Genomic DNA, 13,224 nt, shown 5'->3' with positions numbered 1-13,224 from the left:
CAAAAATAGTAAATACTAACCAGTGGCGTGTGGCAAATCCCCCCTTCCGCGGTACCACGAATCAAGACAGACGATGATTATGAGGTTATTTTGGGCATTTTTGCCAACTTTCTATTGATTTTACATAGTCCATGTTGTAATACATTAATCTTTATAGATGTTGCGAGCAAAATACAGTCTTTTAAATAGAAATATGCACAATTAGGACTTAAGTGACGTGACATACAGCCAAGTATGGTGAACCACACTCGGAATTCGTGCTCTGCATTTAACCCATTAAAAGTGCACATACACACACACACACACACAGACACACACACACACACAGCAGTGAACACACACCCAGAGCAGTGGACAGCCATTTATGCTGCGGCGCCCGGGGAGCAGTTAGGTATACACAGATACAGATTTCCAGGGCTGGACAAGTCAAAGAATCCATTGAAAGTCATATAAAAGTCATGGAAATCTTGAGTGATTATACATTTTCTATCTCTAAAATATATCATTGACTTGATTAATAGACTCCCTGCTCTTTGCGGGAGTGTAATTTCTAGAAAAAGATTTTTAAAAATCCTTGTCCAGTAATTAGTCTTGGGGATTCATTGGTCAAAAGGTTTAAATTCCCTGAAATTGGGACAAACATAACACGGATTGTCTAATGGCTTTCCTGTACAAAAATGAGAACAGATGCCCTTTTTTTTTTTTTTACTTTAAATCTCGGAATCATATATAGACACTTGTCTATTTATATCCACATTGAAAATGTTTGTCAAGTGCAGTGTTTCAGATCAAACCCACCTCAGAATGTCTGTTGAAAAACTAGATTCAGATGCGTGTGTCTGAATGGTTCAGCATGTGAGTTGTGGCTGAAGAAACATGTCTCTTTGCACTCTATCCATTCTCTCCTTCTGTCTGTCTTCTGCAAGGCAGTGATATTCCACTAATCTGTAGTCTCAGGGGCTTGTGGGCGTAATTAGGCAGTTGGATTACGGCTCATTAGGGGATTATATTCCTGCATTAATCTCTCACAGTGGCCCAGGTTTATCTCTGGTTGGTTGGGTAGCTCCCCCTGTTCTTTTATGTTCTTCCCACTTGTAGCCTTGCATTTTCCCACCCTGTTGCTGAGACAATTAGATGTAGCAGACAATGCCATTATGCAATACCATTATTTTGCAGGCATTCTCACAGGCCAATTTTTTTTTTTTCTTCTTCTTCTCTTGACAACCAACCATCAATCTATGGCTTTGTTCATTGTGCTTCAAATTCCAAGTCCAATCTTTAGGACTGACTGTCCCCTCTGTCATTTTTTGAGTGATGAAATCAGATCCATTTGTTCAAACAGTGTGGTGAATATCCGTTATATCTACATGGGTTGCCATATTAATGACTTTAGTGTCAGCACTATGCCGAAAGATATGAGAAGAGCTGTCGTTTCATCAGAGGGTAGAAAACTTTCGCTGCAGTGCTGAAAGGCACAAGGCGCATCAGACATCATGAGTGTCAGTTTTTCAAACCACATATGAATGTGATTTTAGATTAGGACTGCAAATAAAAATTATTTTGATGATGATTTAATCTGTCATTTATGTCTTTTAAAAAGATTTTTAAAAGTCAAATTAAATTTTCAATGTTTTACACACACACACACAAATATAACCTGCCCAATGTGTGCATACTAAAGAATGTAAGCTATGCTATAAATTATGAAAAAGGGTCAAATATAAGGTAACACTTTAGTATAGAGACCAGTTCTCACTATTAACTAGTTGCTTATTAGCACGCCTGCTATTAACATACTGGCTCTTTATTAGTACTTATAAAGCACGTATTCTGCATGATCATATTCTGTATCCCTATCCAAATCCTAAACTTAACAACTACCTTACTAACTATTAATAAGCAGCAAATTAGGAGTTTGTTGCAAAAGTCGTAGTTAATGGTTTGTTTAAAGTGAGAATTGGAGCTTAATATGAAGTGACCAAATATAAATAATACATTCTCGAACTTGCTCACCATAATAAAGCAAAATCAACCACTGTATTTGAGATGTTTTTCTCCATATGCATTATTTACTAATGTAAAGTGGTGTAATTAGCAAATATTGTTTTATTGATTGATTGATTTGTATATTCTTTGTCAGGAACACAAGATCCACTCAGAAACGTAAATTTTTATTAGCAATCATTGTTGATTTTATTGATTAGATATTTTAGACCTGTTAGTCTTTAGATGTTCAGACCACAAGTTTGAGTCGGATACACCAAAAAAAAAAAAAAAAAATCAGATATTTGCTGCCTGCCTTTACAAAGCCCGTGTAAACCAGTGGTACATAGAACAATTTTTTGGGGACAATTGAAGGCTACAGTGCTTAAAAACAATTAAAAACAGCTGGTCTAGTTGGCTTTCATGTGACTAAAACCGCTCTCAAACCACCAATCCAGACCAGCTGGGAGAAACACCATGGGGATTGATATCTGCGTTTCCCCGTTTCAATGCACAGTCTGTCTCAGATCAGTATTCAGCATGGCTACACCTTACCATCTGATTCAGCACTGCTTCTCTCCTGAAGGTTGATTGAAAGATCTCTCTCTTCTCTTCTCTCCCCTCTCCACATCCATCTTTACCCCTCTGCTCTGTCTCTTTGGATATGCCTTATATTCCTGAAGGTAGTTTAAAGCACACACCAGTAAATATGCACTTTGATGTGCTGCAATGGGACCGTGTGTGTATGTGTGTGACAGTTGCTGTGCTCCCTGGAGCGCTTGCGCTCTCTCTCTCTCTCTCTCCTTTTCATTCTCTGTCTTTATAAGATTTTCTGTTGTGTATTGAGCAGAGCATTCAAACATGGACGGACAGATACACAAACACACACACACACACACACAGATTAAATGACTTGTGGTTCCTGCAGAGAGGGATGGCAGTCAGACGGTGGGGATTTCTAATTGAGTGGTTTGCTGTGAAGAAGCTTATTTTGCTCTTATCGCTCGCTCTATCTGTCTTTCTCGGTCTCTCACACACGCCTACTGATTCAGATTACCGTTTCATCATTATTTACATCAGAGACCAAGAGACAATCCCATGGGGACATTTGAGATGTTCAAAACTACAAAATGTTTAATGTGAGAACTTTATGCAGTGAAAATGTAGCTTTAAAAGCATGTTTTCGGCACTTTTAGTTTCACTAAATGAACATAAGAAAAAAATTTCTTTTGAAACTATATACAGTTTAGATGGATGGGTGGGTGGATAATTAGGTAGGTAGGTTGATGGGTAGATTAGCTTTTAAATGCATTTTATTTCAGTTAGTGGCTAAGGAAGCATTTCTGATTTTGATTTAAGCTTGTGAAGTTTTCATTATTTTACTTTACCATTTATTGTCCCCCTTGAGGGGCAATTTGTTTTTACAGTGGTGGAGAACAAGCACACATAAAACGATAAGATACAAAACACCATAATACATTAAATATGAATAAATATAAAAAATTTACAATAACTTTAAAAATGTACATTTTCCTATTTGAATTAAGCTAGGAAATGACACATGCAACATTGTTTTCATTTTTTCATGGAATATTATTTTTTTTATTTTAGTGAACCGTAACAACTGAGGTAAGTTTAGAGAATATTATTGTGATTTCAGGAGCTATGGTGCTCACATGGATGATACAGATATATGTTTGGTCTGCCATGTTTACCCAAAAATGTTCATTCACTGAAAAGAAAACGAAAAGAAAAAAATGACTGGCTAATGTTTACTATGTTTCTTAAGTGAACACTAGTAGATATATATATATATATATATATATATATATATATATATATATATATATATATATATATATATATATATATGTACGTACGTACGTGTGTGTGTGTGTGTGTGTGTGTATATATATTTATCTTTCCTTCCATACTGTTGACAGACATTCAAAGGCATCTCTCAGAATAAAAAGAGCTATTGAGCACAGCTTTTTGAAATTTTAATATTAACACTCATCAGATGTTCCATACCCGCATGTAACCTTTTCACTTTTTCCCCCTTCTTTATTGGAAGATTTGTGCCAATTTATGTGTTTGTATGCTTATTTCCTGAGATAACCAAAGAGTGGCATCAATTATGCTTAACAGGTGTTTGATCTGTTCTCTGTGCACTCGCTCTCAGATTCTGACAGTTAAAAGGCTCTGCAGATATTCAGTTCCTCTTGTTTGACTTCCTCGTAGATGGTCCTTTTTATCTGTTTATGTGCTCACAAGCTTGTTTCAGTCTGGTGTCTTTTACATTCAGCCTGCATCTCTTTCAGGCTAGGCCGTTTCAGCCGTCACCTTTATATTGATCTCAGCTTTAACAGCACGCAGAGCCATATGAATGTTTGTGTGTAAATGTAACACTTGGATAATTTTCCTCTTCTCTTTCTCAGCAACTCCTGCGAGAAATGCAACAGATGGCCAGCCGACCATTCGCCACCATCAATGTCGCCTTGGAGACGGACGAGGAGCCGCCAGACCTGATTGGTGGAAATGTGAAGGTTAGTGTGACCTTTCGTTTGGTGGCTTTAAGAGGGAGTACAGTTACTGCATATACTAATGTGGGAACAAACTGAGGGCTGAGTCACTGGCTCTTTTCCAAAATCTAGTGAGCTGCGTTGCTGTCTGTTGTCTGTATAAGCAACAGCATTCTAAAACCGCAACCGAATAAAAATCTTTCCAAACAATACATAGGCAGAAACTCTTTTACAACTGGTCACTCGTGCTCTCTTATTGTGACTCAGACAAGAAATGCAATTCTTTTGATTAGTTTCTCATTAGCATATGTTGCTAATCTAAGGACGCAATTCCAAAATAAGCACAAAATACAGATTTCCCATTCAAAATGGTTGATTCCAAAAGATTGAGATGTGTTGCCAAACTTATGATTCACTGCCAAAATAAACTAAAATACAGTAGCATGCAAATATTCACAGGAAGAGTCAGTTTTTCATCAAATGCACTTCAGTAATCAGTTGGGATATCCAGTTTTCTGTGAAATAAACAGAAAAGTATTTCAGAAGGGCTTGAAATGGTTAACCCGGAGTCATTCTGAATCTCAGTTAACTGAATCCTGGGATATGTTGCTTCTCATTTCACACAACAATCCTCTATGCACCCCTTGGCAATAGAAACTGCCATTGGCTAGTGGATTTCTAAGTTTACTCATCAGACTCGTCAGATATATATATGAATGTATGAAAGATTTGAAATCTTATTTTCTTTATGAAATGACAGCCCTTTATATGGATACATTCATATGTATTGCCACCTGCATGTTATTTTCGCCCACTACTGAAGTAACCAGCCGGCAGTGCCTTTTGATAAGTCTTAAAGGTTGAATAGTTTCAAACTCAATTGCATGCAATTCAAAAGAATATAACTTGCATGTAGCACGTCAATTCGTCATGGTATGTAAGACTTTTTGTTCTCTTTTTGCATGTTTGAGAGAAGCACCTACACACTGGAGTTTACCGTGTGTCAAATACCCTGCCCATCCATTGATATCAATAGAAATAGTGCATTCGCTTTGCTGTAAAGTGAGGATAGATGTTACTTGGTCAACTAGCATTGGATAAAAACAGCACACACAATAGAAGTTTCTTTCCATTATTTGAAGGTCCTTGTATTACATCACATTCAGTACAGATTTCAAACTTCCATTTGGGTCTAATATAATTTCTTTTTCCGATGAAGATTCAGCAATGGGGGAATACTATGTTGAAAAATGGTGCAGAATGCACTGATATGGGGAACTTTCTTGGTAAATTATGAAAATATTTACGTTAAATATTAACAACAGGGCCCAAACTATGCAGACTATATTTTCAGGCACCCACTAAAAAAAAAAATAGTTGAGTAAAAGATCAACCATGGTATTTTAAGAATTGATATCTAGATAGTTGAAATAAAGACTGCGATTAATTGGAAATCTAGGTTTTACCCAAAACTTTAAATTAAATTATCGATTTTGAAAGTGGTAAATAAAATATATTTCTCTCAAATCACAAAGCTCTCCAAAATGAATTCTAGGATTGTATCTCTGGATGTGATGTGATGATATGTACCTGACAATTTGGCCAAAATGAGGTACATTTAAAAGGCAGTATAAATATTTTGGAATGTGCCTCAAGAATTGCCTTGTTAGGCAGCTCACTGGGTTTCAGAACAGAACTTCTGTGTTTTAATAGTTTTTATGTACTCAACAGCTTTAAAATCATAACACTTTCATTTGTCTAGTTTTGACATCTTTGTTTGTTTTTGTTTACTTTAAATACTTCTTGACCCCTCTGAGATTAGCAACTAATAACTGCATTACATAGTATTACAGCTATATTTGATTCCAGGAATTATTGCTTTGTAATTACAGTTTTGTTTTTTGTTTGTTGTCCTAACACTGTAATGACAGCCCTAGAGTGAAGATCCAATTTAGATTTACCTCTTCCCTGCGTTCTCACTCCTGCTCCATCAATGTCCTATGCTCACGATCAAGGTTTAAAAGTAATTACAATCCAGCCATCCTTGATCGCAAAACGCTATAAAAGCAGTTATTTCTCTCAAATCTCATAGAAGGACCCAGAGGGTGTGAAACCTAAAGCAAGCACAACTAAACAAAAAAGCAATGCACACAGGAGCTCAGTGGACATCAGAGCATTCAGTGGCCTCTGCTTTCTCTCTCACTCACTCACTCACTCTCAGTCACTCTCGTTTTCTTTAATTATAAGAGTTAATTATACAGAACCTGTCTTCTGCTTGCTCAGTCTGGTTGCCTCAGATAATCGCCTGAGCCGAAACGTAACGAACGAGTATATATATATATATATATATATATATATATATATATATATATATATATATATATATATATATATATATATATATATATATATATATATATAAATGCTTACATACAGCAATGCCGATGCTCTCAGAGGCTGTAATTGAATTTTACTAGGAGTTTCTTCTTTTTGTGTGCTGGAGGAGTAGGTGTGTATGGCGTGAAAGATAAATGCCATCCCCCTTGCTCTGAATTGACAGTGGGAAAGTGTGAGGAGGAGAGAGAAAGAGAGGAGTGAGGGGGTGAACTGGTCTCGGTAGGATAAGAAGTAGTTTAAAGAAAAAAAATATATGAAGAGAAGGAGGGATGAATATGCAAGTGTGCTGTACAGTGGGGAGAATGTGTGAATGAGGGGTTGGAGAGCCACAATAAGCATGCAAACACTGTCTTTTTTATGCATATGCGCTAATATCAGGCATACACACAGCACGCTGGGGAAACTCGACAGTTAAGTAAAAAGAACAAGTGTGTGTGTATAAAAGGGTTTATGTAAGGCTTGGGACTAAGGGCAAAATGAGAGTGTGAAATGGGTCAAAGATGGAATATGATTTGTGCGCACGTTCAAAAACAGAAGGTCAGGTGCTTTAAGCCCTGCTCCACACATGCATTAAAATACTTCCAAAAAATGACAGTGGTTTCTGTGCATGTACCATGGTGTTCTTTGAAGCAGAGTACCTTGGAATGTATCAGTCATTCCAGTACACTCTTACAATATATGTCATAGTAATACATTAAAAGGTAATTGGGAAACATTATAAATTTAAGTTGTTGTAATTTAAATGTGATTAATAACTCACCCTCATTTCATTCCACGTGGTCTTGCGTGTTTGGAATAACATGAGGGGGAGTAATTAATTACAGAATTTTTGTTGAGTTGAAGGGGCTTAAATTAAAATACAGTATTATAATAGCAGTGTCACAGATGTCAGATTCAGAACTGTCCATGTGTTTTAATAATGTCATTTATATGTTGTGGGGTCCAAATGTCTGAGACCACAATGACAATAAAAAACAAAAGTCAGGCATTCCTTTTGAATATTTTAAAATAATATTTTGTGTGTATATGTGTGTGTGTGTGTGTGTATTATATATAAGTTTTTTTTTTTGTTTTTTTTTTTTTTTTTTTTTTTAAGCAGCAATTCAGCATATTAGAATGATTTCTGAAGGATCATGTGACACTGAAGACTGGATTAATGATGCTGAAAATTCAGCTTAGCATCACAGCAATAAATTTAATTTTTAAATATATTTTGTAAATGTTCACAATATTACTGTTTTTACTGTATTCATAATCAAATAAATCTTAGTGAGCAAAAAAAAAGACTCAAAAATATCAGAATCTTGCCAAGACCAAACTTTTGAATGGTAGTATAATTTTTTATTTTATTTAAAATTTACTAATTTTGTGGTTGCACTTTATTTTACATTACGTGTACTTACATGTACTTATAGTGTAATTACAGTGTATTTATCTAAGAAATTTCTGGTAACACAAGGTAACTACATGGGGTAGGGTTAGGTTTAGGGGTAGGTTCAGGGTTAGTACCTAGTTATTACATTGTTATTGTAATTACTATAATAAGTACATAGTATGTACATGATGAACAGGACTGTAAAATAAAGTGCTACCAATTTTGTTATAGAATAGAATACAATATAACTTGTTTTGTTTTTGTTTTTTTTGTAACCACTTCTTTTTTTTTCTTCCCTCACAGTCTGTGCCTAAGCCTATAGCTTTGGAGCCCTGTTTTGGGAATAAGGCAGCAGTGCTCTCCATCTTTGTTAGATTACCCAGAGGCCCCGGAGGTATTCCTCCTCCAGGACAGTCAGGTGGGTCGGCGAGCCAATGCATTTGGCCCACAGACTGAGTGCTGAACATTTTTACACACTCTGCCGCCAAGGCCATTATACTGACGCTCAGAGACACCTCTTTGTCGTCTTCTCTTCTCAGGTCTGGCAGTAGCGAGTGCATTAGTGGACGTCTCTCAGCAGATGTGTCTGGGATATAAGGAGAAGTCGGGAGGATTGCGTAGCCGCAAGCAGCAGCCATTAGCACAGCCCGCCACCTGCATCTGACATTTACCCCTCGTCCTCTGACCTCGGACCCTTGCCAGGACGCTTATGGCAGGATGGCGTGGTTTAGCCAAGCCAAGCAGACTCTGATTGGAGAAAATGGGAGAATCTCTCCTGGCCCAAGCTGAGAGAACACTACAGGAAATGAACTCTTATGCGACCCTGACTGATAGGACTTATCCTGGGCCACTTTATGATATTTAACTTATTTCAGTTATTTTATTCCATTTTTAAAATCAGGAGGAAAAATCCTTGCACTGCTGCATCTCCGATGAATGCAACACACACACACACACAAGAGCAAAAATTTCTTCTGGAGACTTCTTTGGTTGCATGGCTATAACACAGACACAGACACATACACATGCATATACTACAGGACGTCTTTTAGAGGCATATAGTACGTCTGTGTCTCTTTAATCATGGCAGTAGTCCCATACGATTGCTTTTATTTCTTAATTATTAATCAAGTCTCTTTTATGTTTACAAGCGTTTTACTTCTCTTACGTCTCTCCCAAGCATTTCATGTTTGTCCCAATAAGAGGATCTACATTTAAGCTCTTTCACATCCTTCCATTCTCTTTTGAATTACCTCCTTTCACATGTTCATGTAGAGATCTTAGATGTCAGGGTTTGTTTGCCATAATGATAGTGCTGCTTCTGCTTTTATCATTTACTTCCTCTCACTTCTCTCTTATCTGAAATCTCAACCCATTTCTCAGGCACATTTTAAAGAAGACATAAATAAAAGGCGACTTCAGGCAGGCATCAGGGTGGAATTAGAGCGAACAAGAACCTTGTTTGGGTTTCTCGAAATGTCATGTCATTTTGGGCTGGCGAAGTATTATCTGCATGCACAAATGCACAAATGCACAAACCTGGACCTGCGTCGGATACCAGGGGTGTTCTCCAGGATATGGAGTGGACTGCCTAGTGCAAAGGAAAGGTCAGGGATAGAGCAAATGTGACTTTATGAAATCTAAACTGGTGTAAGTGCGCGTGGCAGTTCAGTCATTACTTCTTTCATTATCCTGGATCGCTGCTGTATCGAGACGGTCCAGTTCTCGGTGCATTTAGAGTGCCATGAATAAAGGGACACAAGTCACTAGACCAGAACCAAACATCTACTATTGAGAGCCCTAACAGGATGTTGCTAATCTGTCTGTGATTTCAATGGAAAATCCATGTCCTGTGACACCCATCAGGTGCAAATGTAAGCCAGAATGTCATAGAGAGACCATTTATGTTTTGTTTTTTTCTTGCGATCTGTTAGGGTCCAAAAGGGAAAGCGCACTCACACATACACACAAAGTGGTCTAATATAAGGAGCTGGTCTCTCTTCCTTCAGATGGAAGCTAATTCTAACATCGCTTTTCTATGTAAGCCTCAAACAGTACTCCTTACCCACCGACCGCACCATCTGTATACAGTGATACTGTAGATACAGAGTCTGTAGTTTAATATGTATAATGTAGCAGCAAGTGCACTCAAGTTTTTGTACATAGTGATGGACAGGAATGTGAATGCCGTCTATGTTAAGCGACTTACTGCACTTGGCGGGTGGAGTAGCCCAGGCTTTTGAAATGTGACTGCATTGCAGCTTCTTTTGTATGTAAGATGGCGAATGTCCTGAACAAACTTTAAACTAGTTACCTACTTTAAGAAAAAAAATGAGACCTGGAAATTTAAACTGACCTTGTAATTATATGTGTACATAAAGAATGACATAGAACATTTTGTCTATAATTAAATGGTAAAATGAAGATGACTGCTTGTTAATCTGTTGTTCTAATTTTGAGGGAAATGCAGTGTTCTTGGTTAGCTGATTATCACCCATCGTTTATTTAATGAGATAAAGAGCTGCCTATGGCGTTTTTTTTTTACTATTGAGTAATTTATGTAGCTCAAGGGGAAACGGCACGGTACAGTACGGCATCTGATGTACATTGTTTTATCTTCATTGCGTAGTGTGCTGTTGTAAGCATTTAAGCTCATCTCTCACAACAGGACAGATGAAATGCATTTGTTATCTCCTTATTATCAGCAGGCAGATGTGGATAAACAATATCATGACAACTTCCTCAGCTCGGCGTGAGCGTTTATCCAGTGCCTCTTCAGAGATTTTCCAAATGGGATTATGAGGGAGCTTTCAAAGTCTCCCTGCTCTGATATATTACAGATACTTTATGGCTTTGTAATTGAATGAAAATTCTCAGCATTAGCTGTGTATTTGCATTTTATCAAGCACACTGGCAGGAATCCAGAAACAGTAAAACTAAAAGTCAACCTTTTCTGAAGCTCAAAAGGATAGCTCACCCAAAAATGAAAATTCTATCATTAATTACTCACTTTCGTGTTGTTCCAAACCCATTAAGACTTTTGAAACACACATTTTTATAAAATCCCAGAGCTCCCTGACCCTCCCATAGACAGCAAGGGAACAAACGCTTACAAGGCCCAGGGGGGCTGTAGGGCAAAATTTTGTTACTTTTTTTATTTTTTATATTCCATGCAACATCAGTGGTTCAACTGTTATTTTACAAGAATAGTTTTTGTGCTGCAAAAAAATAAAAAAATAAATCTTCATTTAATAATTTCTTCTCTTCCCCGTTAGTCTTTGCCTCCATTCACAAGAGTACTACAACGCATGTATCCGGTGCTGCAGATGCAGGAGCCAGCATTCGGGTATTCTCATAGCTTCATACAGTTGAACCACTTATGTCACATTGAACATTTTAATGATGTCCTTACTACCTTTCTGGACCATAAAACATTTCAGTTGTGTTGCTGTCTATGCAGGGTCAGGAAGCTCTCAGATTTCATGTAAAATATTTTAATTTGTGTTCTGAAAATGGACATGAGGGTGAGTAATAATTGACAATTTACAGTTTTGGGTGAACGATCCAGTTAAAGAGATTTTTCAACCCCCAGCAAGAGATTATTTCTTATGTTGAGCATGGAAGTTGTTTTGAAGAAATTGGGTAACCAAGCAGCTGCAGGTCCTCATTTTTTTTTTGATTGATTATATATTTTTTCCAAACTCTGAAGAGAAAGTGGCTGCCAGCAACTGTTAAGTTACCAACATTCTTCAATAAATCCTATTTTGTGCTCAACAGAAAAAAATAAATTCCGAAATATAATGTAAGGGGGAAAAAAAAAATCAGCTTAAGCGTGACTTGGCATCCACGTGCCTATGCTGTCCTCCTCCTGAGTTCAGATATCCTTCATATTTCCTTGAGTACATCTTGCGGCAGTAGCACAACACCGTTACATGTGGGCATTTTATTTTGTTGGGTGTTGTTAGTCTGAAGGGCAGTGTAGATGTAAGTGATGACCAAGACAATGCACATAGGTGACAACTTGACTCCCTCAGTTACTCATTACCCCCTCAGCTTGAGCTGATCGGCAGGCCGGCACACGATCTACATCCACAGAACTGGAAGAATTACAACATCAGTCGTTCATAAAGCCCTTCTAATACTTAATGCAACCTTTAGCTAATTTGGTAATGATTTCAGCTATTTTTAAGAATAAGATCAGTATTTATTCCAAATCAAACATGTATGACTTTCTTCTGTAGGGCAAACAAAAATACATATAAATATTAAAGAATCTTCTCATAGCTACTTTCCATATAACTATTTTCAGTTATCATATTTTACCATATTAAAAAATGATTGCTCAGGTTTTTTCCCAATAAAATCAATGCATAAAAAACATGCTCTTACTTCATGTACATATTTGGACACACAAGCATTATTCTGTACATCTGTATCTGGCAGGTTTATTTTTCAGGAAATAACAAGTAAAATCCACAGTTTCCACCCATCTGAACAGAAATGCTTTGCCCTGTTTTGTGATGCAGGTCATTGATAGGTCAATAGTCTCTGAAGCTTGTTAGAAGTCAATGCATTTACTTTTCACTCACCTTATTTGTCATCACAGGACACTTGAGAATAAAAAGCAACACAACTGCAGATGCCAAGTGCTCATAGGATGGGGACGCAGAAAACTGCTGTCAGTCACTGGAGAGAATCAACAGACCCTCGTTGTGCTCGTTTTGATTGGCGGAGACGAACAGTGAGTAAGGAGATGGGATTAAGCTGCTTCAATTCACATGAAGAGGAAGGTTGTTGTTTTTTTACAGGGTGTTTTGTGCTTCTTTTTCCTTTTGCAATAAGCAGTTTGATGCAGTATTTCAGATAACCCATATTCACAGGTGAAGTATACAAGAACTGAAGATATATAAGCTCTTCTGCTCTTCATATCGGTGGCATTTTTAGCAA

At 37.2% G+C, this 13,224-nt stretch overlaps 1 pseudogene; it reads left to right on the top strand.

The window, feature by feature from the left end:
• Window positions 1–10,701, top strand: part of LOC113078112 (attractin-like) — a 31,781-nt pseudogene extending 21,080 nt beyond the window's left edge.
• The last annotated feature ends 2,523 nt before the right edge of the window (window positions 10,702–13,224 follow it).

This window comes from Carassius auratus, unplaced genomic scaffold (genome assembly GCF_003368295.1).
Source record: "Carassius auratus strain Wakin unplaced genomic scaffold, ASM336829v1 scaf_tig00024176, whole genome shotgun sequence".
Lineage (NCBI taxonomy): Eukaryota > Metazoa > Chordata > Actinopteri > Cypriniformes > Cyprinidae > Carassius > Carassius auratus.
This window is presented reverse-complemented; position numbering and strand designations above follow the sequence as displayed.